General features: G+C 42.3%; 1 long non-coding RNA gene across 1 annotated transcript; it reads right to left on the bottom strand.

The window, feature by feature from the left end:
- Nucleotides 1–4,423: 4,423 nt before the first annotated feature.
- Nucleotides 4,424–7,047, bottom strand: LOC120729387. Its single transcript, XR_005694926.1, has 3 exons — nt 6,324–7,047; nt 6,096–6,248; nt 4,424–5,956 (listed from the first exon to the last, which is right to left on the bottom strand). It is a non-coding gene; the product is annotated as an uncharacterized LOC120729387 (long non-coding RNA).
- Nucleotides 7,048–9,399: the final 2,352 nt, after the last annotated feature.

The following is a 9,399-nucleotide window of genomic DNA, read 5'->3' as shown; positions in this document are numbered from 1 at the left end:
CATGTATTAATACCTGTATATACATGTATATATACCTGTAAATACATGTACTTACCCTGTAAAGTCAAGTGGATCACATTTGATGCATGAGTTTCTCAGACCTCTACATCACCTGTGTGATTTATTTTACTCTGGAAAACCTAAACAAAATGCATAATACATCCTTTATAAGATAAATTATATAAATTACACAAAAATGCAGCTGTAGCAAATATGATACAAATTAAAACTCCTGATATTTAATTTCTCTTTCTTTTTTACATTTTCCAGAAGGTTCAATAAACACTCAAATTTTAAAATCTTTGAATTTCCTAGCAATAATTTCATATTTAAGGCTTCAGAGATGACTGTGTTATCCTGGGAGGGGCCACCCTGACCTCCACACAGCCCCCATCAACTTCACCTCATATCAGCTGTCAGCTGCCTCTCACTGGTTTGATTTGCCTTGGCTCGATTTTGGATAACACACCTGAAACTTGAGTTTCGTGTGGATGTTGTTTGATCAGTCACTCATTCTTCATGTGCGCTGTTAGCAGATTACACTCACAGCTCCACTTAGTAACTCTGTGTCATTAGTTCCAACACAAACTGCTGAATTAACCCTCCTAATGTGACCCTCCAGCGTCAGCTCGAGGCACTTTAAGTAAAATCACTGCGGTGTTACAGGGAAATACTCAGCAGCAGCAGCCTGGTGCTGTACTTCACCAAGTATAAGAACAAAGCTAAACAGGAGATAGTCAGGGCTCCTCCCCCGGGGTATGAATTACTCGAGCCACGTTTGGTTATGAACACACAATTAGCAAAACAAAAAAGTAAAACTCAGTTAATAAACCCAAAATGAATCTGCTTGTGTTTCCATAATCACACAGTGTTTTGCCCCTCCTGGGTTCTCGTCTTCAGAGCTCTCTCCTCATGACTGAGCATCCTGGAGTTTTGAAGTGTTCATCAAAGACGGTTTGATTTCTCACTGATTACCTTCGTTTCATACGCAAAACAGTTCAAAGAAATAATTGGAAGCCTAATCGATGATGGAAATAATTTGGTTTTATTTGCTCAGCTGGGCTGAAAAAAAAGCTCCTGACGGATCTGAGGCGGAGCCGGTTTGTGCCACAAATAGCAGCAGAGTCGCTTTCAGAGAGGAAAACAAATGACCAGCAGCAGGAAATCAGACAGCAGGTAAAGAGGGAGCTGAGGCAGACTGTAATGTGCACAAAATAAATTGGTCGTGTCTTCACCTAAATATGAGACCGCCTGACATTGGTAAGTAGGTTGCTCTAAAACTAGCGGCCCCTGAAGGAAGGCAGCGCTGTGTCCCGCCGCTCGCCGTCTGAAGGAGGAAATGAGGGAAGTCCGGGGAGACGGCCGAGCAGAGGTGCGGCATAATTGGCTGACTGGTGGTTTTTATAATAGAAGTGAGAAAGCCTTTGTACAACTTGTCTTTGAAAAATACCCTCTGATAGACTCAAAGTAAAGACGTGGTGGGCGAGGGGTGATCACGTCCCCATTACAGGAAACAGGAATGCACGTTTCAGCTCGAGTCTTCATGTTCTTTCTTCTGCACAACCTAAAGAGTCCTCGGAGAACAATTAGGACAGCGAGCGTTTTGCATGTTAGGTTTAAAGCTTCAGGAAGCAGAGACTTTAATCTACTGAAGGGCTGACACCATTTTCAGCCTGCCGGCACTCGCTTGCTCCAACCGCTCCTCCTGTTAACAGTCAAGATCCACAATGGCTCCAGTGCAAGCAGTGAAGGGCACAGTCTGCAGCCCTTATGAGGGTTTTATATGGAAGTACTCTGACTCTGAGTCCAAATTACACAAATCTGTGTTTCTTAATAATAATATCCAAAGAATGAAAATTTGAACCAAATACTGAAAAAAAAATCTAAAAGATAACGAGAGGATAAAGAAATGTTAAAATGATGTCACAAAGACGACACAGGAGTAGAAAAACGATTTCTTTCTTTGTGATTTTACACATTTATTTCTTACCCTCAGACATGCTGACAGATTTCTTTCATTCACTGAAGAAGCATTTCAGTCTTTTTAAATATTGTTTTATTATTTCTGTAATTTGCAATGTATTTTATTTTTTATGACATGCAGCTGAATTTCTGTATCATGTAGAAAACCTGAGATGTGCTGCTGAACTGTCGAATATCTCAGGGATTAAATGTGTAGTTAAAGTTTGTGACACTGATTAAAAAACGCTCTGTATGATGTAAATGAGTTTGATGTTCCTGCTTTAAGCGAATCATCTGCTTCCACCTCCTCTGTCACGCCAGCCCTCTGCACGTCCTCCTTCACTACATCCATGAACCTCCTGTGCTGGAGGGTTTGAACGTGAGGAAGACCGAATGCAACAATAAAGGGGCCGTGAGAGAAGAGTGAACCTTTCCTTTAAGAAATCCTGCTGTGTGGAGGAAAGCCAGCTCTATATTCCTGCCTTTTCCTCCGATGATGACGATGTTTCACTGTGAGCCACATGAAGAATGTCTTCAGCTCTTCTGTTATGCTTGGAGAGGACTTCACAAAGGGAAGACAGATTTATAATCACCAGCCTTCAGTCTGTCATGAATGCTCACTTCAGGCTCTTCAGACTCATTTTCCACACACTCCGTCTCCCTGAGGCTCCGAGGACATCATCACATGTGGGGATGTACAGTATTTACACTCAGATGTGGCCTCGGCATACGGCTGCTGGTACATTAGGAACTCAGCATGCTGCTCATGTTCTGGCACAAACTCCCTGGCACGGTTTCAACTTCACTTAGAAACGACGGTGAAGGAAGTGTCATACTCGTGTTTCCTGCTGCACATGCACAAGGTTTAGTCAGTTATAGGACCCCAACAGCCTGCTGTCATCTCTCAGTCTTCAGATACTGTAGGAGCTAAAAATACTCTGTTTAATTTAAGAGTTTCTGTTCAACGTAGGCATGATTTATACTGTGATCACTAACAGTGCTGTATTAGGGCAGCGATGAGTAAGAAATAAATAACAGAGCCTGCAATCACCAAGATTATAAAGTCAGATATTTACTAGAAAAAAAACAGTTTTTCAGACTGAGTGCAGACAGTGTGACAGAACATTTCAGGTTGCTTCAGTTAAACTTGTTTAATAAGGAGCAGGATTTTAAAGTGTTGATTTAACAGGAAGCCAATGAAGGGAAGCCAATATTCGCTCTAATAGGATATGATGGTCGACAGTATTGAACACTGCACTGAGGTCTAGCAGGACAAGCACAGAGATGAGTCCACTGTCAGAGGCCATAAGAAGATCATTTGTAACCTTCACTAAAGCTGTTTCTGTGCTGTGATGCCAGCTTGAAGGGTGCAGAGACGATTATTAGAGACAGGTTGATCATATTTAAGATCAGTTAATATCATCATAATTTGGGGCTTTTCCAGCTCATTACTGTAACCAGAAGCAAGATCACGTTTAGCTTGTTTTCATCTTCACTTTGGAGACTTTCAGTACTTTTAAATATTGATGCCATGATTCTGCTGTGCTTCATATTCACACTCTGTCTGCTGTAATTCTGTTAAACCAGCAAAGATCATGTGTCGGCGGCATTATTCACTTTCTAACCTCTCCAAACAACATTCGCCTGCATTTTAACATGAGTTTGGAATCACAGCATCACTTCAGGCTCTTTAAATATCTCCTACCTGTGGATACCGAAGCTCTTTTTTAAAGTTTAAACTTCTGTGGTGAGACAGCTGAACAGTAATCCTGATGCTTCTCCCTGATCTGCTAAAAAACTCTGTATCGACCTCTAACTGCTGATACATTTGCCTGCCTAACTCCACCTGCTCTGACAGGATCTGTAGAGATCATCGTGGCAGCTGAGGTGATGTTAAAGCACAGGCTTCAGCCCTGGCTCCACATGGACACAGCGGGCTGGGGGTCTGATGCCTGCAGAGAGTAGCTTGATGCAGAGGAAAAAAGACCAAGAGGATTGAATAACATTTTTTTTTTTATCAGGTAACTCAGTGTTCTGACTAAAGTAATCACAGAAATGACACGTTTCACTCGGGTGTTTTTATTTTTGTTCAGAAGCTGTTGACGTGGCATGCTGATGCAAATGCAGACGCTCATCTTCAACCAAGTGCACCTCGCACACTCTGACAGGCGCTGCAGCTGAAATGTGATTTCATCCTCAAAATAGAGACTGAAGCTGACTGATACTTCTTCCCACTCCCTTTCAACATGTAAATTAATCAGAATTTTTTTTGTATGTAATTTGTATAGTATTTTTTTCTCTCTTATTTTCTTTTCTAAATGTACTTGGATATTGTTCACATGTTGAAATAAATTACCAATCAATCAAGCTGCCTGATGGAGCATGTTCGGGAGGCTGTATGTTATGGATGGGTCTTACTTTGCACTGACAATAAAGTTACACTGAATACAAAATCAGACTCACTCAGGAAAACTTTATTAAGACTGACTCTGTCAAGCATCACAGCAGCAACAGAAAACTTTAATATGGAACCCAAATCAAACCGTATAAATCATAAATGATCTTCATACGTTCTCCAAAAATACTCAACCCTGAAAACGCCACGAGATTCATTATAAACAAGTAACAACCATAATAAATCAAAATGAATTATCAGTCTCTATGGGAAAGAGTGTGTTACCTCTCAGTTACAACACTGACAAGTCACAAAGAGTAAATCCCAGCAGCCAAGCAGTTTACAGGCTGCATCCACAGTGTGTATGTGAGCCTCACTCAGACACAAGTATCTGCTAATCAACAATATCTAATTAAAATAATCACATTTCACTCAGCAAAGCTGGAGCTCCACCTTATTGGACAGTCTGTTAGAACAGTAACATCACAGCAGCCATATCACTGGTCAAATGATGTCATTAAAAATGCTTCAAAAGTCTCCAACAGCACACACAGTTCAGAGGTCCAGCGCAGGTGAAGCTAGCAGCTACAGCTGCATAGTCACCATCTACCTCTCAGTCAAAGAGGCCACGCCCTTAATAATGTAAACATTAATCCAGATGATTTTTAAAAACATCCTCCTGTACAGGTGTTGATGATGAAGAAGGAAATTATCCACAGACATCAAACGGTTTGTGTGTCAGCCTGTAAACATTTTTCTGCTGTAAAAACATTGAGTCTATGGGGACTGACTCACAGCCGCCTCTGCTGGACATCAGAGGAACTGCAGAGTTTTGAAGTTTCAGTGCTATCCTTAAACACTAACTGAGGTAACTGGTAACAGCATTCTCTCTAATGTCCAGCAGGGAGTGGCTCCTCTGGTTGTAACAGGTCTGATTGTATAGACTTGTTATGAGAAAATGGGCCTCCCGTTCAACTGATCTCAGCTCAAAAAACTCCTTCGTGATGAGTTTGTGGTCTCAGTCACTGGTTCCTGGTCTGATTGTATAAAACATGAAATTATTAATTATTAAAGTAATAAAGTCGCAGGAAATGGGGATGTTGAGCTGGGGCGGAGCTATAGTGTGACTGAAGTGATGAGCACCTCCCTCAGTCTCAGGCATGTCCACCGCTCACTCCTCACAGAAAAAATTGCTCAAGGTTTCAGAGAAGGACGAATCACTGGGTGACGTTCTGGTGGCCATATGTGCAAGTTCAGCAGGAATGTGTAGAAATCCGTCAAAGGCAGGACTACACTGTAAATCCACATCTCCTAACAGCACTGTGTCTTCCGGCAGTGATGTTGCAGCCGTTTTCTGACTTTGCTCTAAATCACATGCAAACGACACCAGGCTGCTAAAAAGTCACCCGACAAACCTCTGCACTGCCTCACAGGTGTGTGTGAAAGCTGAAAAGTCTTCCAGGAGGAGAGCACTGTGCTCTGCATGCAGGCAGAAGCATAGTGACCTGTGGATGAGTGTGTGCACACACACTGAGCCCGTGATGGCTGAACAGCTGAGCTTATTGAACAGTTTATGCTGACCATCTGCAGCGCAGCACCCTGGGAAATTAAATGAGCAAACACTGTTAATTAGAGGAAGACAAGTACACAGACTTGTCTGTGCTTCCTGCCATCTTCCATTGTGGAAAACACAGAAGAAAACAACACACTCATGTGATAACTGCTGCAGGATCCTTACGTCATGAGGAGCGAGTCAGAGACAGGACTCCATGTCGTTGGGTGAAAGTGGAAGATGGTAGGAAGGTTTTGGCTGGTTCAGGTTATCCTTTTACTCTCTGAGCTGCACTTCTCACAGACAAATCACTGCAGGCTGTGTTGGAAAGGCTCCATACTGTGGATAGATAAACAGTCAGGCCTGAAACTGAGAGTACATCACATGCATGTAACCAGCTAACGGCCAGCTTACCCGTATGTGTCCAGTTTATCCAGAAAGACGCCCACTTTGAAATATGCTCCATGTTTTAGAAATGTAAATACCCACAGGCAGTCACTTATGTCTACCTGCACACACTCACAATTTCTGTAATATTAAAAAGGTTCACTCTTCAGTTACAGATTGTGTTTGAGGTGGAAATATATCTGTCCCATGAACCTTGATGTAAAGGTGGAGGTCAGCTCCCAGCTCAGCAAGGGTAGAGGGAAGGGAAGGTGGAGGTTGTAGGGATTGGTGAGGATGTTTAATGTCAAACACAGGAAAAGGAATCAAGAGATGACTTCGAAGCAGTGGAGAGAAACTGCAGGGACAGCAGGACCTGAGAGAGCGCCGAGCTAACAGAAATCAGCCAAATCCAGAGCAGCAGCACGCCGCAGCTGATGTGAATCAACACAACAGCTTGTGTGTATGCACGAGTGCATTTGGATGTGTGTGTACACCAGGCTCAACCCCAGGCACGAACCAGCACCTCAAGCACAGGATTAACCCTGCCTGCTACCTGAGCTCAACCTTACAGGCGGCTTCAGCACACTGGGTGCCCTAACCGTCCACTGCTGCATTTACAAACTAAAACTAGACTTTCACAGAGTCAAAGCTGAGGATTACTCACACTCAGCTGGGCTTAAACAGGGCCTCTCTCAGGTGGATCCACCAACAAGTGGACTACACTGGGCTCCTAACGAATCAGCAGCAGGTGCAGCCAGGAGGCAGAGTTTCACAGGGCCAATCACAGCAGAATCTACATTTAACCCAAAACACTGGCAGTCAGCACATGGAGGGGAAAACAGGCATGTCTGAAGCAGAGGAGAAGATCCAGTTCACTTTCCTTAAATTTGAAAAACAGGACACTGTGCTTTCTGTGTGCCTGATATCGGCCTGAATTACTGCTGATTAACTCACTCATGTTTGACGAGTTTTCAAGCCTACACGACTTTCTCTTCATGTTGGAAATGAGAAATAAACCAGCCCACTCTCCCACTTTTGAACCAAGGAGTAAGCAAGTACCAACATCTAATCTAAGTGCTGGAACCACAGACAGTATAAAAGGTGGATGTAGCTACATCACCTGCTGGTGAAATGAGCTGTCGCCATCTTGATTACAAAGAAATGGATGCGATGAGGAACAGAGGGTCTGACTGAAACTGCACGCTCATTGGCTAATGACTTATGACTGATGATGAGTGAATGATTTCATACTACAGATAATCCTCCACTTTGAAATATGGTATGTCTAAGACTTAAAAAAAATAATCTAGTTATGTATTCAGTATGGCACAAAACGAGAAACTGTAACTAAGGCCGGTACCAGAAGAGCAACACTGAACAAGAGACACTTCCGTTTAAAAATACACATCTGGAAAAGATAATATGGCAAATTTTCAGGAACGTGCTATTTCATATCTTTTTAAGAGGTTATAATGGCAAATGGGAACCAGCTAGTTACACGGGCCTAGAGACCACATGGTAATCAATGGGTAACCACTAATTGCTAGGTAAAAAGCATGAATTCAACAACCAGTTGATGAGTGGTTTATGAGGATGCTGCCCCTCTTAAGTGTGGAATTCATTGGAAAGAGGTAAACAGTGCTGCACTGAAACTTTGCAGTTGCTTTGGTTGCTAGCAGGTTACCTTTAATTTGCATGGAAGAGGCCATCTTTTCTAAACTCTTGCAAACTTTTCTCTGATTGGCAGTAACTGAAGACACAACCTGGAAATGAAGATAGTTTGCCTTCAAAATATAAGTTGTGCCTTTTTACTGCAACCAACAAAGTTTTAGTTTGAAGGTAAAAATTCTCAATTTTTTCAAGTAAATTAGAGGACAGTGTGACTGAGGCCGTAACCTAATCTCTGTAAGCTCCAACCACATGACATGCATTCCATCATGACTTCAGTTTTATCTGGTTTTACAAGCAGAGGCACAGGCCATCAGGACATTTATGTCTCTGACACATGCCTGTACTTTCACCAGATAATCTAAATTACTTCTTTTAGACAAATATACTGAGGTATCATCTGCATAGCAACGAAATCTACATCAGTCAGTTATGTCATTTATGATCACTCCCTAATTAACCAGAGAAATCAGCACCAACTCAATGTGCACTGAGAACCGCACTAACCACAGAGCAGCTGGAAGGAAGACAAACCTTCAGCCGTAGTACTAGCTACAGTATCAGCCAGCACACCACTAAGCAAGCTCATGAAAAGATGGATTTAATGTGTTTATGGAAATGATTTCATTCACTAAATAACTCCGATCCTGATGAAAATAATTGTCCGTCTCCATTTCCTCACACTTTTCCTCCACACTGCCCTAAATGCTGATGCCTTTATCAGAAAATAGATTCCCTGGCCCGACACATTGAATGCAAATGGTGCAGAAGTAAGTTAGATGACCATCGAATGAGGTTTGGACCAACAGCCCCATTTTTATTACTTCAACATGCAAGCAGATAGACTGGCTCCATTACAGCATTTTGCCAGGTCACATATCATTTTATGACTTTTTATTTTGTTCATCTTCTTCTCCATAATGTAGAAATACCCTGTGACACTGCTCCCTGTGCAGATGATGACAAGACCATCCATCCTGACCCATCATGCTGGCACCACTGTGACATCTCATTCCCACATAAGGAAATTCTTCCTGGTGCCTTTTTAAACTCTGTGCTGCTGTCAGCCTTCTGCTTGAGTCACACCCACCCCAACTCATTTTAAATACAAAGAATCACATGAAGCCAAGATGTGTGTTATTGTGAGTTAGTCTCCCAGTTAGTCTATCAGTTCCATGAATTTCCACTAGCAGGATAAAACTGGATGTTTGTTAAAGTGGCCGCAATAAAGTGGTCAGATTTGGAGTTAGCACATCCTTTTCACTTTTAGGTGAAAAAGACTGTACTAGGTTTAGTTGCGTGAACTACAACACTCTGGGAAATACATCAGCTGCTACGGTCAGATTTTCATCCAAATCAGGCACAATGTTTGAGAGACTTTTAATCTATTCATTCTACAGCTGGTGCTATGGAACAGCTGGAGGAGAAATGGTGT

The sequence above is a fragment of the Simochromis diagramma genome, unplaced genomic scaffold, assembly GCF_900408965.1.
Source record: "Simochromis diagramma unplaced genomic scaffold, fSimDia1.1 OVJJ01000293.1, whole genome shotgun sequence".
NCBI lineage: Eukaryota > Metazoa > Chordata > Actinopteri > Cichliformes > Cichlidae > Simochromis > Simochromis diagramma.
The sequence above is the reverse complement of the archived record's forward strand: the minus strand, read 5'-3'. Positions and strand labels throughout refer to the sequence as shown.